Source organism: Papio anubis, chromosome 3 (assembly GCF_008728515.1).
Source record: "Papio anubis isolate 15944 chromosome 3, Panubis1.0, whole genome shotgun sequence".
Lineage (NCBI taxonomy): Eukaryota > Metazoa > Chordata > Mammalia > Primates > Cercopithecidae > Papio > Papio anubis.
The window spans coordinates 35,468,007-35,490,655 of NC_044978.1; the positions used below are offsets into that span (position 1 = coordinate 35,468,007).

The 22,649-nt window shown below is 40.6% G+C and overlaps 1 long non-coding RNA gene across 1 annotated transcript in view; it reads right to left on the reverse strand.

Annotated features, from left to right (window-relative positions):
* LOC103884715 overlaps positions 1-17,529 on the reverse strand; it is a 120,643-nt gene extending 103,114 nt beyond the window's left edge. The window contains exon 1 of the long non-coding RNA XR_002522265.2: positions 15,326-17,529. This is a non-coding gene — a long non-coding RNA (uncharacterized LOC103884715). The remainder of the gene's footprint in view (positions 1-15,325) is intronic.
* Between the last annotated feature and the right edge of the window lie 5,120 nt (positions 17,530-22,649).

Below are 22,649 nucleotides of genomic sequence, written 5' to 3' on the forward strand. Positions count from 1 at the left end.
GGCATGCAAGACTGACAGCCACACTCAATAAGAACTGGAATAGAGCCATGTAACGGACACATGAGAGGCACAGGCATATGGGAGCAAGAGCACAAAGGCCGACCCTGTGGAACTTCACAAGATAGCAGAAGCTGGGAGTAAAGGAGAAGGAGCAATTAAGAATGATGCTCAAAATTCAAGCTTGTGTGAGTGGTTGGCAATGGCCCAAGGTGCCAAGGCCTCCAGCAGAAGAGAAGAAGGAGCAGGGTTTGGAATGGGGCTGGAGGCAATGAGAACTCTTTGGGACATATTGAGGTCCCAGTGGGTCTTTCTGGTAGAAACGTCAGGGAGGAAACTGGAGAGGGAGATCTGGAGAGCAGAAGAAAGGTCTTACCAGAGGTAAGGATTTGGGAGTCATGGGCCTGGCTAGGGTCAGGCATGAGACTGACAAGCACTCCTAAGTGAGACTCAAGTAAGAAGAGGGCTGAGAACAGAACTCTGGGGGCAAAAGCAGGTATGAAGCAGTCTCCTTGGGACAAGTTTGTATACAGACCCACCTCTTCACCCATAACAAACTGGCATAATCGGAAGGAGAAGAGTGTGGATAGTGGTTCCAAAAGAGGATTCCCACTCTGTGAAGTTCTGGGATTAGGAAGATGGAGCCTGGCTCTACTGTACGGGGTCTTTCAGCAACATAACTATTAGAAACTAGATGCACTTAGACGAATGACTTTTAGGAAGCCTGTGTAAAGGCTCCCAGCATAACTGCACCACCAATGCAGGGTTGAAAGTGCTCCACATGGAACCAGAAGTGAAACCTAAAAATTAATGGATGAAATTATAATGTGTGGTGATGTGTGCAAGCTTGTGTGTACAGTCGATCCTCATTATTCACAAAGTCTGTATATGCAAATTCACCAACTAAAAATGTATTTGTAACACCCAAAATCAACACTCGCAGCATTTTTGGTCACTCATAGGTAGGCATGGAATGGCCAAAAAACTGAGTCCCTGACGTGCACGTTCCCAGCTGAGGTGGGACAAGCCAACGCTCTGCCTTCTTCTTTCAGCTCTCAGGCTATAAACACATCTCGTCTTCACAGTCTACGCAGTGCCAAGCTTTTCACATGTCTGTGCTTGTTGGTGACTTCGCTGTGTAAAACAGCCCCTAGGCACAGTGCTGAAGTGCTGTCTGGTGTTCCTAAGCACAAGAAGGCTGTGCTGTGATGTGCTTTACAGAGAAAACGCATGTGCTAGATAAGGCTCATTCTGGCATGAGTTACAGTGATGTTGGCCATGAGTTAAATGTTAACGAATCAACAACATATATTAAATAAGGTGTCTTTAAGCAGAGACACATATAAGCAAGGTTATGTATTGTTTGCTTAATGAAAATGTTGTGACCAGAGGCTCACGGGAACCTAACTGTTTCCTCTAGGAGCAATGATATTTATGGCAACCTTACAGAACATAACTACTACAAATAACAAGAATTGACAGTATAGGTATAAGGCTGGAATAAGCCAAGAACTCCTAATTTACTCAAAATGGTTTGTTATAAGCACAGAAATTTAGAGGATGAGCAGGGTGTTGAGGTTTTGTTTGGGTTTCTCAGGCCAAAACCAAAAAACAACAATGAAACAATTTGAACTGCCTGATCATTCATTGCAGTCGCATGAACTGAAGATGGAAAAGTACATCATAGAGTCCTGGGTCCCAGCTCGCTTTATACTTGCTCTGTGACCTTGGACAAGCATTTCCCCTCTCTGAATCCTCATGCCCCACCTGTGAAATGAGGCGATGACACCATATGAACTCTCAGATACCTGTCAGATCTGCCAGTTCATGAGTCTGCAACCAGTCCCAACGCAAGAGATAGTTTGTCATGAATTATGGCTGCAGGACTCCATAAGGCTTAGGAAGAAGTATTTACTGGAAGTGCATTTCCTGCATTTTCCAGAGCAGCGTGAGGACAGAATCATTAGATTCTTGATTTAAGGATTCTGGAACTTTTATTTAGTTTTAACTTCAATGACAGAAATGAACCCAAAGGAAAACTGTAAAACTGGCAGAGTAAAATAACCTCCATTATTTCAAACTTAATGTAATTAAAAATAGAAACAGCATAAAGAGAAGAGTTTCTACTTGTGATTATTCAAAGCAAATGGCTTGAGCGATCGAAGCTGGACCCAAATGATGTGCACGCCAGGCTGCTCTGAGTCCCCTGATTCTTTTAGGTTTTCCCAGAAGACCTCAGTATATCTCACCAACAATTGCGTGCTCCATTAAGCACTTGGCAAAGAACTGGATGGACATGTGTAACCCAGACGTTTCTGTGGAAGGTTAGTCCTCCCAGATGGAGTCTTCATCTTAAGAATGTGTGCAGGATTAAGATGTAATCCATTGCTTCAAAGAACACAATGATGCACAAAATAAAATGCTCAACTTAATTTTCCTCCAGAAGAATTCTTTAACTGTAGAGGATACATTAATAAACAGAATCCTCTATTTAATGAAATGTCACCTCCCTTTCATCTACATTGTCAGAGGGTAACTCTAAGAAGTAATGGGAAAGTTTGAAAAGATTAAACACACACACACACACACACACACACACACACACACGCATCACCTTGCTTTATCATTTTTTTTAACCAATGAGAAAATTTCCATAGCTACATGCAGGCCCATAGCTAACATCAGTGGTGGTCCCGCCACCTTCCCTTTTCCCATCTGCATCCTACTTGGAGGGGGCCTTGTATGCTTGTATCACCAGCACATAGTGATAGCAGCCAACACTCAAAACGGCAAACCTACAGACCTCACAGGCTCTGATCATGGATTTGGAGACCCTGGGCCAGGGAATCTGAAGTTCTGGGTGCTCAGAATATGGTCTGGAAGCAGACATGGGCTCTGGTTGAGCATCTCCCTTGGTTCCTCAAGCTCTTCACCCTGTGGGGTGGGACATGGCTAACCTGGCATATGTGCACCGCTCTCAAGATGCCATTTTATTCTCTCTCCACATATGATAACGCACATGCCTTTGCATCAATTTCCTAAGCAGCCTTCCAACCCTAAACGTCTCATCACATCAAAAGTGGCCCCTCTTGGAGGATCTGAAGCACAGAAATGTGTTGCAATGTCTGTAATATAGCTGTGATAAGCTCATGAAAACACACTGGAATGAACTTCTGGGGTTAAAATTAAAGTTTCTCTTATACAGAAGCAGCTGAAGTCCTAAAATAAAGAAAATCAACATTTCACTGAGAAACAACTATATACTCTTATTCACGTTCATGAAATACAGAAAAGCATAATCACTGCTCTGTCTCCGTTTAATAAACTTCCCCAGAAGCACCATGAAAGCTCTATGACCCATGCTTGTCTTTGGCACCTGGCTCAGTGTCTGGCATGTTGTGGATGATCAATAAATATTTGTTGAATAAATAAATTTAATTCATTCTTTTAATCTACAGGACTTCAGCGCCTTTATTCTAAACAATTGGTTTAATTTCAAAACCCACATAATAAAATAGACTTGCGTTTCCTATCCCATGTCTGTTTCTGTGACTGCAAATGTTTTTAATCTTAAGAAATGCATGTAGCCACATGGTGTGGCATTGTTTACTCAGCTATTCTTCATTATGAGAACTCACTTTACTTATGTAGTACTCTTCAAAAGATTATGTGAGCTTTCAGCTTTTGGCTTCAGGCAACAAACTGGGCCCTGGTAGCAGCAGCAGTGAGGAGACAGTCACCAGTCAGAAGGACCCAGGAGAGTGAGGAGACCCTGTCACCACCTTTCCTTCAGAGCATCTTCACGACATGGCATTGTTGGCATCAACCAAGATCCACGGCCTTTCATGTCTGTTTACTTTGCTCTTGTCATCTTTTCCTCTCTAAACTTCATGGCAGTCAGACATCTACACACCAAGCCAAGTAACTGCTACAGCAGAGGCAAGAAGACTCTTGAGCCAGCTAGGATCTGGGGAACAGTGGAAAGGTAGGATCTGTTGGGTTGCTTTGCCCAAGATAAAAGGCATTAAAAGCATTTAGATATTTTTTAGTTGATACTTATAGTGCCACGATGAAAGTTAACATCTATGAGAAAGGTATTTTTAAAATTACAAATTTTAGTTATGAGATTTGTAATCACACTGTGATTGTGTTTTGTTAAATGAAAAGAAGTAAGGTACAAAACTACATACCCTCAGGGCTGGTGGTCAGTCCAGATGTGCTGGTATGGCCAACCTGGCCTAGTACTAGTGAATAGTGTCCTCCTGCTGCACTGGCCCATCCTCAAGGGTCCCTCGACCATCCCCACCATCCAACCACTGAAGGGTTACAGTGGATCAGTGCCTCTGATACACAGGTCATTCAACATTTTAAATATTACTGAGTATGATCCTATTTTTTAACAAATATATACGTGTGTATGTGTGTGTGTGTGTGTAAAGAGAGAAAATACACCAAAGTGCATGGCAGTGATTATACTGAAAGCTGGAATTGTGAGTGATTTTTATTTTCTTCCTTCTGTTTGCAGGGTTTCCATGATTTTCTACAGTAAGCATATATTGCCATTATGGCAACAGGAAACAAGAACAAGACTGTTATTTTTTAAAAGAGAGAGAGGCTCTTCAAAGAAAATAAATCATCCCACTATTCACTCATACCTAATTCATTCCTGGTAGCAATTTACTAAATTGCATATGCACTAAGGTTAATAAATAAATCTGGGTGACTACTATGAACACAGCATACGGAATGCCAAGTAATATAAAACAGGACCTCTGTCGAGGAGTTCACGATCTAGTTTGGTGCTAAGACACATCACATCTCTCTCTCACACACACACATACACAGCTCTTCCAACCTTTCTTCAAATATCATGGTCCCCAGGAGGCCTACCCTGACCATTGTGCTTAACACTGCAGCCCCACCTCCAACTGGGCACACTGGCTTCTCCTTACCCGGCTCTAATCTATCTTTCTCCATACCACATAGCACCTCCTGCAAGAGCCCTGAAGCAGCAGTACAAGCCAGTGTATTTTCAGCACCCACTGAAGCTATAGGCTGTCAGGAGAGGCAAAAGGAACAGAGACCTAAATGCTGCCAAGAAAGTGCTATGGAGGAAGGTAGGACAAAGAGATGAGGAGGAAACAGTCAGGCTTGAAAGAATTAGTTTACCTAATCCTCAAGTCCCTAATCTGGAGGGATAAATGAAAGACCACAAACAGCAAGCCAATTTTTTTTTAATTGAAGGGCACTTTAGTCATCAGAGTAACGACCTCACTTCATTGCAATTTCAGGTATAGGGAAATTTAATCCTATAATTCTAGTGGATACAAGCTAAGGTTCTCTAACCAAAAATTTGACCTGGACTTGAATTTGGGCTTCACATATGTTATCTCTGTGACCTGGAGAAGGTTATTAACACCTCTAAGCATCAGTTTCCCCACCCACAGAATGAGGATAATAGCAGAGCCCACTGTAAGGGATTGAATGATAGTGTGATTGTGGAGCCCTTCACTCAGTGCAGTGAAGAAAGCCAGTGCCTGACTTGGCGAATGGGGCTTTATTGAGAGGGGAGGAGCACAGATCTGACGCTGGGCAAGTGCAGTTCTGCATGCTGGTCCTCTCCCTCCCTCTGCCTTAGAAGGGGCAGGTGTGTAGAAGTGGACTGAGCTGTCTCAGTGCAAAGCTGTAATGACACAGCATGCAGAGGCAGTCCCATTATCTGCTGCGGTATAACACATGCATCTTTACTAACTCCCACCTCCTCCCCTCCTGGGAGAGCCTTCCTTTGTTTTGCCAGTCCCTATAATCTCACTGTGCATGGTTGACACATGCTAGCAGGGCTAGCGACGAAGGTTGAGCAGACTCACACGCTCAGTGAGTAAAGACGTCCTCTGTGTCCCAGGGACACGGAGAAATCCAATTGCAAAAAGCTCTGCTTTCCTCCTACCCCCACATTTGCAGAATATCCCTGGAAGTGCTCAGTCTGTGGAAAGAATAACCAAAGTGACAACGTTCTCCTTCAGCTATTCAGGAGATCTTCAAAACAGTCATTTTGCTCTGAAAGGGGGAAAAAGCCTCCTTAATTATACCACGCTATGAGGGATGTGTCTGGGGTTGAGGGAGCTTCAAATGTCCTTAAGAGACAGTTTTAAGGTCACACAGAAGAAGGTAGTAGTCTTTTCAAGAGGTCAATTTGACCCTAACACCCAGGTCTCAGTGTTTTCCTAAGCAAGACACCACTCTTGGCAGTCCTCAGAGACATGAGCAGAACACATGTTCCACAGATTTCTTGAAATCAGTTTCCCCTCTATGGGACAACAAAGATCAACGATCTTCTTTGGCCCAAAGGGGAATGGTTGTTTGTGGCGTCACGCCACATGTGTTAGCATCTTCTCTGTCCTCCCTGTGCTTTGGATACAGGACTGTAATCTTGTGGAACATTTATATTACACAGTGCCACAGTCGATCATTTAGAAAATAAATTTTACTCCTACTCTTGCATGGCCCCTCAGGTGACACATCACCTAGTCACTACAGCCTGCATATTCATCTTGTCTATGACCTTTTAATCCACGCAAAACCCAAAAAATATCATGAATCTAAAACTAAAAGAAACAATTCTCATTTCCTGGCCCTAGAACTAAATGCATTTTTTAACCCAATTTTGAATCAAGGCTCTTTTCTAAGCTCTCTTGAATCTATCTAAAGCAGAACCAAATCTAGTTTCCTGATTATTAATCTGGAACTAAACTAGAATTTTATTTTATCTTATTCTATGTATGTATGTATTTATTTATTTGAAATGGAGTCTTGCTCTGTCGCCCAGGCTCGAATACAGTGGCATGATCTCAGCTCACTGCAACCTCCGTCTCCCAGGTTCAAGTGATTCTCCTGCCTCAGCCTCCCTCCTGCCCAGCTACTATTGGGATTACAGGCACGCACCACCACACCCGGCTAATTTTTGTATTTTTAGTAGAGACAGGGTTTCACCATTTTGGCCAGGCTGGTCTCAAACTCCTGACCTCAAGTGATTCACCTGCCTCAGCCTCTCAAAGTGCTGCAATTACAGGTGGGAGTCATTGTGCCTGGCCTTAAACCAGAATTTTTTAAACTCTTCTCTAGCCTGGGTGACACAATGAAACCTCATCTCTACCAAAAAAAAAAAAAAAAAATAGCCAGGCATAGTGGTGCACGCCTATAGTCCCAACTCCTTGGGAGACTGAGGTGGGAGGATCATTTGAGCCCAGGACACCAAAGTTGCATTGAGCTATGATGGCACCACTGCACTCCAGGCTGGTCAACAGAGCAAGACCCTATCTCAAACAAAACAAAACAAAACAAAACAAAACAGAACTCTTCTCTGAACAAAATGTGCCCCAAACCAACCCTTCATGCCATTTGATTAAAGCAGTTATGAAACATCCTGGTGTCACATGCTTCTTTTGGAGACAGTGGGGCATGGAGGCCTGAAAACAATTTGATATTACTGCAATAAAAAGTACAACAGTGGTGGAAGATGGAACTTTAATCCACTGCTCAAAGTTTAGTCAGTGATCTGCAATAAATCAGACTAGATATCCTCAGTAGTAATATGCCTCATTTGGGTAACATCAGAAATAGGTCATGAGTCAACACCAGGTAAGTCCATCAGAGGCCAGACACAGGCAAGAGTAAGGATCCAGTGGAAGTTACGGGCTGGGTGGGCAGGAATGAGCCAGGCAGATTATGCAAGAGGCCAACTGAGGCAGGATTCAAGAGACTGGATCAGGAACCTGGAAGCTAGCAGGAAATTGAGGAAGAAAGAATACATGGTAAGAAAGTCATCAAAAAAGGATCAATGTCCAAAAAGACCTTAATAATGATGGGACATTCTCTGGTTACTGAGAAGATGAGAGCTGAATGGCCTAGCCAGGATAACTTAGGCTGAGGTTCCAGGAGATGACTGTCACAGTTTTCTAAAGTGTAGCCTAACCCACAACTGGGCTTCTGGAAAATATGTATACCCCATATATAGCATATGCATTTGCATGCTTTTGTATGAATGAGTTCCTGCAGATCTGAGGTATAGGTTTGCTATTATTTTCTTATATGTATGATGTACAGCTCACTCAGATAAGAATAAGTCTTGTAAGATAATGTCTCTAAGTGCTGCTCTATTCACCATAGCAAAGACATGGAATCAACCTAGGTGCCCATCAGCAAATAATTGGGTAAAGAAAATGTGGTACATATACACCATAGAATCCTACACAATCATAAAAAATAATGAAATCATGTCCTTTCCAGCAACATGAATGCAGTTGGAGGCCATTATCCTAAGCAAATTAATGTAGGAACAGAAAACCAAATACCACACGTTCTCACTCATAAGTGGGAGCTAAAAAATGGATACACTTGGACAATAAAGATGGCAACAGTAGACACTGGGGACTCAAAAAGGGAGAGCAGAGGGAGGAGGGCAAGGGCTAAAAAACTACCCACAGGGTTTCCATCCTTCTACTTATGTGACGGGATGATTTGTACCCCAAACCTCAGCATCCCGCAATAAACCCATGTAACAAACCTGTACATGTACCCCTGAATCTAAAATAAAAGTTGAAATTATAAAAAAATAAAAGAAATGCTGCTGATCTGGGTTTTTCCCCCTTTTGACATTAGACTCTTGACTCTGATAATCAGAAAAATGCCACCTGGTATTTCTCTTTAACACTACTGGAAGGGTTCTTTAATCCTAAACTTAATACGGGTAACCAAAGGATATTTTCAGACCAACATGAAATCTAATCTTCATGCATCTCCATACCCAAGCATAACACACATGCAGAAGGTTCTGATACCAAGCTGGCTCAAATTCGCTGAGGAGCAGCTAAAGAAAAGTTGTGATGTCACTGGGATCCTTTTCTGGATGTCTCACATATTCTTGTCCCCAAAGAGGGGTTTGTCCTACACAATTATTTTTCTGGAATCACATTTCAGATCAAATCTCCTACCTGCTCAGAAAGAAGTCAATGATCTCCCACTATCAATTAGAGAAAACCCATACTCTGGTATACCTTTGGGTTTCTTTTCCACTATCATCTTCCATAGATCTTTCATATTAGCCATGCAGAGCTACTTGCTGTGTTCAGCCAGATCTCACTCACACTTTCCCACCTGTATGCTTTGCTCAGGCAGTTCCTCAGCCTGGAATATCCATTTCCCATTCTGTTCCCTGGGTTTAAGTCCTACCTATCCCAAATCATAAGCCCTTCGCTTGACTATTACTAGTTCCTAGCAGCTTAATCCCTTGAATTATAATTTGCAACACTACTCCAGTAACTTTTCTGCATGCCCTGCCTTTGGGTCAGATGATCATACTCAATTCACTCCCATTTAGTTTTGAGGAATTTGTCAATTGTACAGCACTCTCAGGGAGGAGCACTTAACATGTGAACAAATGCCAAAATGAGAGTGAAAGAGATAATACACTTTTACAATCGTTTGAAAGTGTTGTGTTTTGAACATGTCAAGTTAGGGACGTGTCTCAATGACACACACATTTCCACTCAAAAATTCAAAACTCAAAAAGCATTCTTCCAGATGGAGGAAGAATGTGACTTCAGGGGAAAAGTACCAGGAAGTTTTTAGGGGTGATGGAACTATTCCATAACCTGATTATGGTAGTTGCGACCCAAATCCAAAAATGTGTTAAAATTCATATAACCGAACACAAAATGAATGAAAAAGCCCATTTTACTATATCATTTTTTTTTATTATTAAGTGTTTTGCCAGAGAAGTTAACTACACTTTATTAGCCATTATTTTTCCGAAAACAGGGTCAACCAGGGTCTGATTTTTCATTCACTCACTCCAAGGAGATAAACAGTATTTGTTGTGCGTTGGGGAGAAAGAAGAGGGGGCTGGGAGAAAGAAAATGTTTTATGCCAAACAATACTGTACAGTTTTAAAACTTGGGCCCTTAGTATATGTAGCACCAGACTTAATTTGCAATTTCCTTTCTCACATACCTTAAAACAAGACCTTAATACAAATATAACATACAGATTTTATATACAGCTTTTCTTCACCTGACCTAGACCTTTATATTTATTTTCATTCATTATTTCTTATCTAATTAGTTTAGTTATTTCAACTAAACCTGCTGCAGGTGATGCAGGCAATTTGTTTCAGAGCCATAAAACTATACGTGCTTTTATTGTTACTACAGGTTTCCAAAGTATGCAGTAATTTCATCATTTGCCTGACATGTTTTATCAGGTTAATAATTCATTTCTATATTATTCATGGTTTGATGACTACGGTAAAATCTAGATATGTGAATGATACATTTTCTAACATAGTATCTTTTCTGTTGTTTCTTTACATTAATCTAATTTCCATCCTCACCTAATTCTATAACAATCCTAATTGAAATCCACAAGGGGTAGTTAAAATTCAGGCTCAACTGAAAAAGGATTTAAGTGAGCTCTTAATGGAACCCAGAGACCTGCCAAATTTAAAAGCTGCCTAATCCCTAGCCAGGTTATAAAAGACTTTCAACAGTAGAAAGGTGCAGCCCAGAATCTCCGCAGATCTTACCATGCTCCATGGTGGCCAGGCCAAGTTTTGAGATTTTTGTTGTTGGTTTTGTTCTTTTTCTCTTCAAAAGAGCAAAAACAAACACAGTGTAAAAACTTTCCTCTTAATAACTTCCTAAAAAGCACTTTTTCTCAGCCAGGTTATATACATTGTATGTTTTATGATATGTCTCTATTTTGCATAACAGCCATTAAGGTGCAAAATCAACAACAAAAATGATGAAAATGTGGAGTTTGGAAAATTCTTAGCAAAATGCTCATGCAGAATTAATTTCTATACTTAATTAATATACCCTTTGCATATGAAGTCACTGGGCTTTAGAAGGATAAGATTCTAACTTAAATCTCAAAAAAGAAAAAAGAAAAAAAAGTTTCTGATAAAGATGAAATTATTACCTCAGTTCTCTGCTTCATTTAAAATTGCTTTAATGGAGGGCAATTTGACCTAGGGAAAATTTAACACTGGCCAGCCTAAAATCAAAAATCAATATACAAAAATGGGGGAAAGGCAGCTTTTTCCAATCACTCACATCCAAACTTTCGCAGCTTTAAAAGTACTTGACCATTTTCTCCAATTCTGGCACAGTACTTTTCTTTCTCGAGGAAAGAAATTTAATGGTTAGATACAAGAATCCTCTTCCGTGACAAATAATTGTGTCTTTCCCGGATTTCTTCTAACAATTTCTCACTGGAAATTTTTAGATAGAAAGTTTGAGGAAATTCCTGCCCAGAAAGGAATATAACTATGGAAACTTTAAAACTCAGTTTCACAGTATACCATGCAACTAATCACCACATACAAACAAGAGAGAACTTTCTTCAGTCAAGACATTGCAGTGATATAAAGCACAATGATGAATCATCACGGTAAAGGAGAGGTTATATTTGGGGCCTCTTTTCTGTTGTTGCCACCCCAGATAGCTAGCACACTGCTCTGTTAGAGAATATGAGACTCAGTCATTGTCAGTTCAGAAACCAGCCATGAAGCGTGTCCCATGTCCATCACCTAGAAGGAAACACACCAGGCAATAGAACTGAGAGGGGTTGTCTCGTTTGATTCTCTTTTCCAGCGTTCTGCGTGTGACTGTCACTGGGTGATATGGTTTGGCTGTGTCCCCACCCAAATCTCAACTCAAATTTTAATCCCCATAATCCCCACATGTCAAGGGAGGGATCTGGTGGGAGGTGATTGGATCATTGGCAGTTTCCCCCATACTATTCTCCAGATAGTGAGTGAGTTCTCATGAAATCCGATGGTTTTATAAATGGCAGTTTCCCCTGGGCTCTTCTTTCCTTCCTACTGCCTTGTGAAGAAGGTACCTTGCTTCCCCTTTGCCTTCTACCATGATTGTAAGTTTCCTGAGGCCTCCCCAGTCCTGCAGAACCGCGAGTCAATTAAACCTCTTTCCTTTATTAATTACTCAGTCTTGGGTAGTATCTTTATAGCACTGTGAAAACAGACTAATACACTGTGGGGGTGCCAAAATGGTTTCTTCTGGCAGACTCTCATATTTTCTTAGCCTGACAACAATCATCTCATTATTACTGACCTATTATCATAAGAATAAAGCCCGCTTTAAACTTTGTTTCCCACAGAGGTGATGGATTCGTGCAACTCCATGCAAATTCTCCTGGGCTTATTTGTGAGTAACTGGTAGAGAAAAGGCATAAGCTATGGCCAAAGAACAGGGCAAAACAGGTGACCTGTGTGGAGATCAAACCCATAGTCTTGTTAGCACATTCTACACCTAACCCCTCTGAGAGGCCTCAGGGAACTGAATAGAAGATAACAGTACTAAGACTCGGTCATCAAGAAAGACAAGGAGCTGGGGAGATGAACACAAATGAATAAGTACTTGATGTGGAGAGTAACCAACTATGTCTTTGGGAGATAACATGGATATTAAACAGATGATTAAATCTTGTAAAGTATATAATAGTTCTGTGAATGTTAAAATCTTTGTTTTTGAAATTAAGTCAAGAATTAATCATATAGCCATTTTAAATAAAACACACACACAAACTCTGAAAGTGTCTTTGCCTCAACTAACAGCAGTTAGAACACTTTTCTAATTACTTAATTAATAAGGAACTCAAAATTAACTTTTAAAACTAAACTGCTAGAGTTATTTTTATGCCTTGATGTTTATATTTCAAGCAAACAAGTCTTTGGACATAAATTTTCTTTTGGAATTGCCTCGGTTGTCTGCTTTGTTGTGTCGGCATGGTGTTGTTGAAAGGGAACTTGGTGATTCTCCACTTCAACCTTCAACTTTTTTCTTTTATAGAATGAGAGGACTTGGATGGCTATGCACTCTGGTGAAGGAGGACCAAAAGCTTCAGCACAGCATCTGACTTCCAAGCTGGTGCTCACTGCACTACAGCAAGCTGACTGCACTGATTTATAGTAAATTAACAAAAGAGAGGGAAAAGGAGATAAATCTATCCTTTGACTTGACTACTATGAGAATGTCATTTTATTCTCTCACGGTTTCTGTAACTCAGATCACAGATAGATCCATCCATGCCTTTTCAGCTTGAAGTCAAGAATATGTGGCAGTTTACTTGAGAAATAGAAGCAGCATCAAAATAGATATTGGAAGTGTTTACTTTACAAATAATATCTTAAGTTAAAAATTGAATAATAGCTGGGGATCCATGGTCCTTTAGCTCAGTCATCCCTTCAATGTTTCTGAGAGGAATGCATGTTCAGAAAGGAAGACCAAGAAAATTCACATTTATTACCCAGAGACTTTGCACCAAAGCCCATGATAGTTCCACTTATGTCAAGGCCAGAGAAAGATCAAGTGGCCTCTTACCCCTCTATTGTCCCAGCCTACACTGAAGTCTTCTCTTCATCTTATCACTCTGATGACAACCAAAGCTTAGTCCAAGGAAATGTGCTAAGGGAAATGAAAGGAAAGCAAGAATTTGCCTGTGGGGCCTAGGACTTGTCTAACTTCCTTCCACAAGGCCTCTTTAGGAAGGAAAAGTCTAAAACAAAGCCAACACAAATTCAGACCCTCAACTCATTCTCCAATTACACCAAAGCTCCACAGCCTTGTACCGTGGGCCAATATCCTTGACCCTGATTCATTCTTATCAGATCTCCTCCCCTTGACTTGCCCTAGGGAAGAAAAAGCAAATGCAAAACCTTGTGCTCCCACTAAAATCAAATCCTGCATTGAACTCTGTATAGTGTAAACACGTTCCAATGGAGACCAGATTTAAATAGAAGCCTACACGCTAGACACCCAGCATCACCTCCCCGCAATTGTAATTGATAGAAAGTATCCCTGATTGCCTTCAGACAGCCATTTGCTTTTGCTCAGACATAGGAGATGAAGAGCATCTACCCTCTCTGCAAATATATAATAAAATCCTTTACCTGATCTGAGAACCCTGAATTTTTGTCCTAATTTTCTCAGCCCCCAGAACATCCATTTGAAAGTGGGAAAAGAAATTTAGTTCAAACCACTGGGGAAAAGAAATATAGTTTAAACCACTGAGGAAAAAAAAAAGACAACAGCAACAACTACAACTGCAATAAAAAATAAAGCCCTCTTATTCCTTCTCTTGGATTGCAGTTTACTTTCAATCTTCCTTTGTTAGCCTTAGTGTATTTTGGCCTCTGTCTCCCACAGGAGTTCAAGCTCCCATGATACCATGAAAGACTAAACAAGGAGCAATAGTCAACAGGGTCAACACGTGCCACTTGGTCCAGAGGGCATTTGGCCAGGTTCCGTCCTCCCCTCTCACACAAACCCACTCTTACTTCCTGAAACCTTTTTCCATTCATGCTTAGATCCATTTGGGGGAAATTTTCTGAGTAAAAACTGGATTGCATCTCGTTAGGTCTGGTGGTTCTTTGCTTGACAGGGAGGAAAGCCAATATATAAATAGTCTCTCTTTGCCCATTTTCTGTAAGAAAAGTTATTTTTTGGCTGGGTGCAGTGGCTCATGCCTGTAATCCCAGCACTTCAGGAGGCCAAGGTGGGCGGATCACCTGAGGTCAGGAGCTTGAGACCAGCCTGGCCAACATGGTGAAACCCTGTCTCTACTAAAAACACAATAATTAGCCACATGTGGTGGTGGGTGCCTGTAATCCCAGCTACTCAAGAGGCTGAGGAAGGAGAATCGCTTGAACCTCAGAGGTAGAGGTTGCAGTGACCTGAGATCGTGTCACTGCACTCCAGCCTGGGCAACAGAGCAAGACTCTATCTCAGAAAAGAAAAAAAGAAGAAAGAAAGGTGATTTCTCACTTTACAAGCTCCACCATTGTAGAGTAAAAGCCCATATGGTTTAGGTTCTGTGTTTGTATGGGTCATGTTGGCTCTGTGGCCCACCAACGGTTGCTGCCATCTGAGGGAAAGGGCAACTTCATTATTTGCCCTCAAAATGTTGTTACAGGTGGACCAGATTTTGCCTCTTGCAGCCCCAGAAGAGCAAGAAAACTTCATTTAGATTTCACATTAATGATGGATAGCCACTGAGTCAAGTGTGGGACTAATCATATAATGCAATCTGGACATTATTTGGAAGAATTGAATCCTTGAATCCAGCCTATTCACATAAAGAATTGTCTATTTCCCTGTCTGATTCATTGGCTGCCATTACTCACATGTCTCAGAAGAGTTATAGTTTAACAAACTTTTTCGATTCGTGAGATACAAGTACATTAAAATCACCAAGATGGCCATCTTTCCTAAGAGCTGAAATAACCCTTTTTACCCCATTGGTAGACTCTTACCCATTTTCAACTTAGGGGAAAATTTCTTACTGGCTGCCCTTTTCTAAGTGGTAGAGCTGAGAACAGGACCCCAATTTCCTGGCTCTTGTGTTCCTCTTGGTTTTAGAATTACATACACACTTTCGGTGTGCCTCTTTGGCTCCAGCTATGTTATTATTACCTAACAATACTCCCATTAATCACCATGACAGATGGAAACCAGCCCTGGTCGTGTTCTCTGAACTCAATGTTAAACAGTCCCAATGCTAATGGAGATGACGCCAGCCATGAATTAGCTCTAAAAGCTTCTGTTTATCCCTCCACCCCTTTTCTTATTACTTTTCATTGCAATGCCTTTTTCTTGTCACAAGACTCCATACTTCTATATGGAACGACTCCTCGTGGAATTCTGAGAAATGGTTTTCTGTTGACAGACATCATATAATGATGATAAATGATGGACAAGTCAGCAGTCTAAAAACTGTTATTCCCCTAGCAGCACACTTCCAAATACATGGAGTATTTCTACAGGCTTAAGCAGCAGAACGCTGCAAACCTGGAAAAAATTCTCCATTCAGCCTCCTTTCACAGACTAAGGAAAAGAAGTGATACTAAACAGAAAATGTAAATCACCTGTAAGGTAATACGCCCCAAATGATGCCTTAAAGCGTTGAAGGTACATAAACAGTTTCTTTACAAAAGAGCTTTGTCCTGATTTAACTATGAATGGGAATGTTGGTTTTCCTTGCTTCCTCTGAATAAATTACAGCTTGTAGTAAGAGTGCTACATAATAGTGAATGTCTTCCTCTGGAAAGATGCATATACTTTTTAAACTTTTAGTTGAAAGCCATTTAACATCCTACCTCTTAAGAAACTACTAGATATGTAATTCCTCACAACTAACAGGTTATTAGAAGAAAAAAATGTATATGATAAAGATGCATTTTAGCAGCCCAGAAAAGCATAGGACAATTAATTAAACTTCCTCTACAGCTCACATTGAAGGATGCTAAAAACATTTCAAAAGATGGCATTTCATAGTCTTGTTGGATGAAAATTTTCTACTTCACTGATCCCACTGAGAGAGAAAAAGAGAAAGTATCATGAAAGAGGAAGAGGACACTCCAAAAGTCGCTGCTGCTGTTGCTATTGACATCACTATTGATATCTTGCTATTGATTGATTCAGTTACTAAGTACCATAGGCCAAACACAGCTTTGAGGTCCAATACAGTAGCCACTAGCCACATGTGATGATTTAAAAATTAAATTAATTAAATTAAATAAAACGTCAACTTCAGTTTTTAGTACAGTAGCCACATTTCAAGTGTTCAGTAGGCACATATGACTAGGGGCTGCCATATTGAATAGTACAAATGAGAGAACATCATGAGTTCACTTGAACAGCACTGGCAGAGAGTAATCATTTATTTATCCACTCTGTAAACAGTTGTTGAATGCAGTGGTCACCAAAAGAAAGTTTGTGCACTCAAGGAATTTACATTCTACAAGAGGCAGACAGACAAGAAACAATGAGACAAATAAATGGACAAGATCATTTTACCTAGCATTAATTAAATACAATTAGGTGATAGGGTAGACAATTGACTGGACTGGAGGTGGGGTGGAGATGGGGGCTAGTTTTAATTTTTTAGTTTAGTTTTAATTAGGTAGCCACTGAAGCCCTCATTTAGGAGGTAACAATAAGCAGAATGTCAAATGACAAGAAAGAGGCAGCCATGGAAATCCAGGGACAGGGCATTCCATTCAAAAGCAAAAGAAAGTGCTCAGGCCTTAATGTAGGAAGCATCTGGAGCACTCAAGGGACAGGAAGAAGGCAAGCTGGCTGACATGTAGACAGATGCATGGTAGAAGGTGACATCAGATCTATCAGCATGAGCTGGGTCCAGTAGGGCCTTGCCAGTCATGAGAGAGGGTTCAGATTTTATCCTTCAAGGAACCAAATTATCACTCCCTTCAACCTCTCAGTTTAGAAAATATGCTTTGAAAAATAACTCATTCTGTTATTTCTCACCAAAAGAGATTGCCCACTGAACTATATACTTAAAAATTATAAAGATGGTAGAACTTATTTAAATAAAAAAAAAAAAAAAACCAATTACCATCAAAAGCATGGACAAGATTTGCAGGCAACTGCTGCTAGGAATAATCAAGCCTTATACTTATTCAGCACTTGCTCTGTAAGTCATGCAGAATTTTATGAACATCTCATGACTTCCTCTAACATCTTTTAAGTATCAGTATAGTTCATAGAGAACGAGTAACTACAAAAAATAAAAAATAAAAGAGTGAATGGCTTAGAAGCAAACTCCACACCAATAGCTCAGTGCTTGACATTGTACAACTCGCAAGACCACCCAGAAAAATAGCAGAATCACCCTTCCCATTTACAAGAGAAAATACGATTATTTGCTTCAGTTAGTAACAAAATAAAAATAGACTCATATATTTCAGCGATGGAAGGAAACCTGTCAAATCCCTTTTTTACAGTTGAGGAAATTGAAGAGAAAAGGTAAGTTACTTTTCATTGGCACATGGCAAAGGGTTTTCTACTATTATGTAGATGAATTAATCATTTTTAAAATGAGGTAAAATGGTTTTATTCATGAACTAAGCAAGTACACGTGCACGTTAGGGATGAAATTGATTGTTCAAAACTCTTTCATGAGCACACTCTCTGTTTCACCTTTTGTTCTGAGTCTGTGAGCTCAGATAGTACTCTCATACTTCGGCAGACGTGAGGCTGCCAGACAAAGTGCTCTGAGAGTACAGGTAAGTGTGAGAGGATAGAGTAGACACCAAAGGGACCCCTGGATTTCACCGAAATCTCAAGGAACAGAAGATTCACTGGGGACACAACTGCCTATTGGTAAAGAGCCGATCACTTTGTCCCCAGTGAATCTTCTGTGTTTCTCACAGTTGGAGGTGTACACAGGCAAAGGCGATCCTTATTAAAATCTTCCCAAGATACACAGACGAGTCCTGCCTACCACTAATCTTGGCCTCCACAATAAATGGGGGTTTAAAAAAAAAAAAAAAACATGCAAAAGTGAGTTTCTACCTTATTTCTCTTTTCTCCTTCTCTCCTGACAGTGTCTTGCACAATCAAACCTCAATGCTTCCTTCATTTTCCTTTTCAACAGAGGGGCTAATTACTGTTCAACTTTTAGCATACTTCTTACACTGGCTATTTCTTTTTTCAAGCATTTTATACAAAATGCCCAAGTTTGAAATTACAGAAACCTAAAGTAAATAAGAAATACTTTTTCTGCTTTTAAGAAACCTTGTTCTAATTAGGTGGTTCCTTTTTAGGTCCAGATGCTAAGTTGGAAAGTTTTTTGTTGTTTTTTTCCCTGAAAGAGTAAGATGTAACAAAGTTACGATTTTTGGAACATTTTCTATGTCTGAGTCCTTGTAATGTTTGTTACCCGGCTACTGCTTGTGGAGAATGAGCTGAAAGAGATTGTGAAGGGTACATGGTTAATGACTAAAGTAACAAGACCTAAAAGACAGGAACCCTGACCTTTCCACAGGCTAAGTGGCCAGGCCGGGTCATAAGGTAAGACGATCATGTCTTCAGGCTTCTGGTCTCCCTCACTAAAACAAAGATGACACTGACCATTAGTTAATGACTAGAGTGATGTTTGTGCACAAAACATAAATTAAGATCTTTTTTTTTTTTTTTTTTTTTGAGACAGAGTCTTGCTCTGCCGCCCAGGCTGGAGTACAGTGGCCGGATCTCAGCTCACTGCAAGCTCCGCCTCCCGGGTTCACGCCATTCTCCTGCCTCAGCCTCCCGAGTAGCTGGGACTACAGGCGCCTGCCACCTCGCCCGGCTAGTTTTTTGTATTTTTAGTAGAGACGGGGTTTCACCGTGTTAGCCAGGATGGTCTCGATCTCCTGACCTCGTGATCCGCCCATCTCGGCCTCCCAAAGTGCTGGGATTACAGGCTTGAGCCACCGCGCCCGGCAATTAAGATCTTTAGAAATATTATGAAATAGATAAACACATCAACTGAATTAGCTCTTCCCACTTCTTTGCAAAATATAATTAATCTCTTCTAGAGAAGCCATTAGGAACCGTAAACATGATCTAAGTGAGAAATCATAAATTAGGGGTGAAAAAACATAAAGTGTTGATTGCTCAATATTTCTAGGGAAGGGTACTGGGCTGCAGAGAGCCAGATGGATTCCAGTTAGGACTGACTCTGGCAACTGAGGATTACTGCCTGTTGGTAAAGAGCAGACCAAAAGAGAAGCAGCACCTCAGTGGAAATCATACACATGTGTATGATGTCAGACCCAGAATTGGAGTGGCCAGAGACAGCAGACCCCCAAAATCTAAGTAGATTATATCCACAGACTCTGGACAAAAACAGAATAGCCCACATAAACAATCAATCCTCTAACATATCTAACATACTGAGAGCAATGCCACTGGAACTCTTGAAATGGTGAGAGAAACACAAGCTGTCTTGCTATACATAATTTTATCCACAACAATTTATTATTTTCAAAAAAAGATGGCCACAGAATGCACCTTACAATAAGTCCAGTAGAAATCATCCCTTTTTTTGCAAAGAGTACCTAGTGCTAATAATCCCAAATTAAAATGTATGAGCATAATGAACAGTCATCATCATCATAATATATCTTCCATCACAAAACATTTCACCAAAATCATTCTTGTCACAGCCCTAAAATCCTGATGTCTGGACAAAGACATAAAATATAGTCTAGTCCCAAGTTTAATATTTTCTGCAGAGGATGTGGTTTTATTTGTTGTTAATCCCAACTCTTGCTGGAACACACTTTTCTAATTCGTCCAGATAGTTGTCAACATGTTGCCCAAGTTGCCCTTTCCTTCCTGGGCTGCTGTTCCTTGTGGTATTTTGCAATAACTCATAAATGACTTGCCTTGCCACTATCTCTGCTCTAAAAAGCAAACTGCATTTTTCTGTCTGTTTTGGAAAAAATAAAAATTTTTCAAAATAACAGAGCCACCAGATCAAAGAGGCCTGATCATGTATACAAGCCCAAGAAAGCCACTCCTCACTGAGTCAGAGTTATGAATGAACAGCTTTGGCAAGTTCCCTTTGCAATGGATGTGACAGAACACAATGAGACATGTTCATCTCCTCAAGACTTTTGTGTGTGGGGGTGTGTGTGTGTGTGTGTGAACACGGAGATATAAGATTCAGCCAAATGCATAACCCTCATACCTTATAAGATAATAACACTTGAGATTTCTAACTTCTACTTGGAAGATGTGTTTATTAACAGAGAAGACACAGAAAGATATTCTAGAGACAGAGAAATTCGGGCAACAAATATGTCCTTCCAGCTTTTATAATCCCCCCACCAGTCAGTACCTTTTCATGTATGCCAGAGAGGCTCTAGCATGGTATAGAAACGAAGAGAGAAAGAATACAGATCTGCCTGATGCTGGGACGGGTCAAGAGGAGAGTCTCTCAAAAACTGAGAGGAGTTTCCATGAATTCCAGTATGAGAATGACCTCTGGGGCCAAAAGTGTTTCAAACCTTCTACAGCTGAACTCCACTCCCTTCCTCACACAAACCTCTTCAGAATCCCTGCCTGTGCCCATCTGACTTTGACAGTCTGCCTCTGACAGTCCCAGGTTCTAAGTACTGTGCTTGGTCCCACTGGTGGATTCTCTTCCTACCTTACTTTCATATTCAGCCTCCTCCCTTGGTAAAGTGCTTCATTCTTGCCCCTGTATATTTTTTACTAAATATTTATTGAGTACCTACCATGGTCAGTTACTATTATGTTAGACGCTACTGTCAGAGCCATAAAAATAAAACTCTTTAAGAAGCCAACTATCTATTAGGGGAGGAAAATAAGTTAATAATTACTTGAATGAAAGACAGAAAAAAGTGCAATTGAAGTGGGTAAAAGTGATTTATTCCTACTGGGTTAATTTGAGCATTTCTTGGGTAGTGATTGGCTGAACTTTGACAGATAAAGAGAATTTTCATTGGAAAAAAACATGAAGAATGAAGGACATTCCAGACTGAGGAAGGAGCATCGGCTCTTAGCAAAATAAAGTGCCAAGAAATGTCCACAAGTCCAGGAAGGGTGGAAAATAGTGAAATGACTGGATAAATGTAGACCAGGAGATTTAGGGACAGAAGATGGAGAGCCTCAGATGTAGGCTCAAGAGATGTAGAGTCAGAAGAATGAACACCAGGGTGCTGGTGCCTATATTAAGAATAGTTTGGTGAATGATGTCAAGTTCTGTAATGGAAATGCTGAATTTGAGCACAGGGTTTCTATTTTTTAAAAGCTCCAGAAGGTAGCTGAAATTCTGGAAGTCACCTTCATGGAGATAGCACTGTCTGAAGGCAACTGGATGAAATCAGAGAAGCACACTTGACCTGTTCACTGTTGGGTCACAAGTAACCAGCATAATTCCTAATGCAGATTAAGTAATCATTAAATATTTATTTAATCAATAAATGTAATATAAAAGAAGTAAGTAAGCAGAGGTTGAATATTGAGGAAGGCTTCAATTTATCAAGGAAAGGTCAATGAAAATAGAGGGGAGAAATTAGTAAAAGAAATACATGAAGACTACAATATCTCAAAAACCAATGAAAGAGCAAATCTTAAGAACAAGCAAATGTATTCAATCATTTATTCAACACATTTTTTGAAAAAACAGGGTCTCACTGTCACCGAGGCTGTGGTGCAGTGACACAAACTCAGCTCACTGCAACCTCCACCTCCCAGGTCCAAGTGATTCTCATGCCCCAGCCTCCTAAGTATCTGAGATCACAGGCACAGGCCACCACATCTGGCTAATTTCTGTATTTTTAGCAGAGATGGGCTGGTCTCAAACTCCTGACCTCAAGTGATCTGCCTGCCTCGGTCTCCTGAAGTGCTAGGATTACAGGCATAAGCCACCATGCCCAGCCTTATTCAACCAGTATCAACTCCTCCTCTGCATGCCAGGTATTATTTTGTGTGCTGGGGACACAGCAGAAAACAAGACAAAAAAGAACTCTGCTCTTAGAGAGCTCACTTTCTAGACAATAGTTAGCAATGCTCAATGCTCATTGCTTCTGGAGATGTTAAATGGGATAAGAATAAACACCTAGTTACTGGATTGGGCACTTAGAGGACTTTCAATAGTCAATCTTCAGTAACCTTGAATGAGTAGTTTAGTGGAACAGTGGCAGTAAAAGTCACATTTACCATATCTGTTTTTGTCTTTGTTTTTGTCTTTTTCCATTAGCTTTTGAAGGCAGGAACCAACCCTATTCATTGTTGGACTCACACAATATCTGGCAAACAATGCTT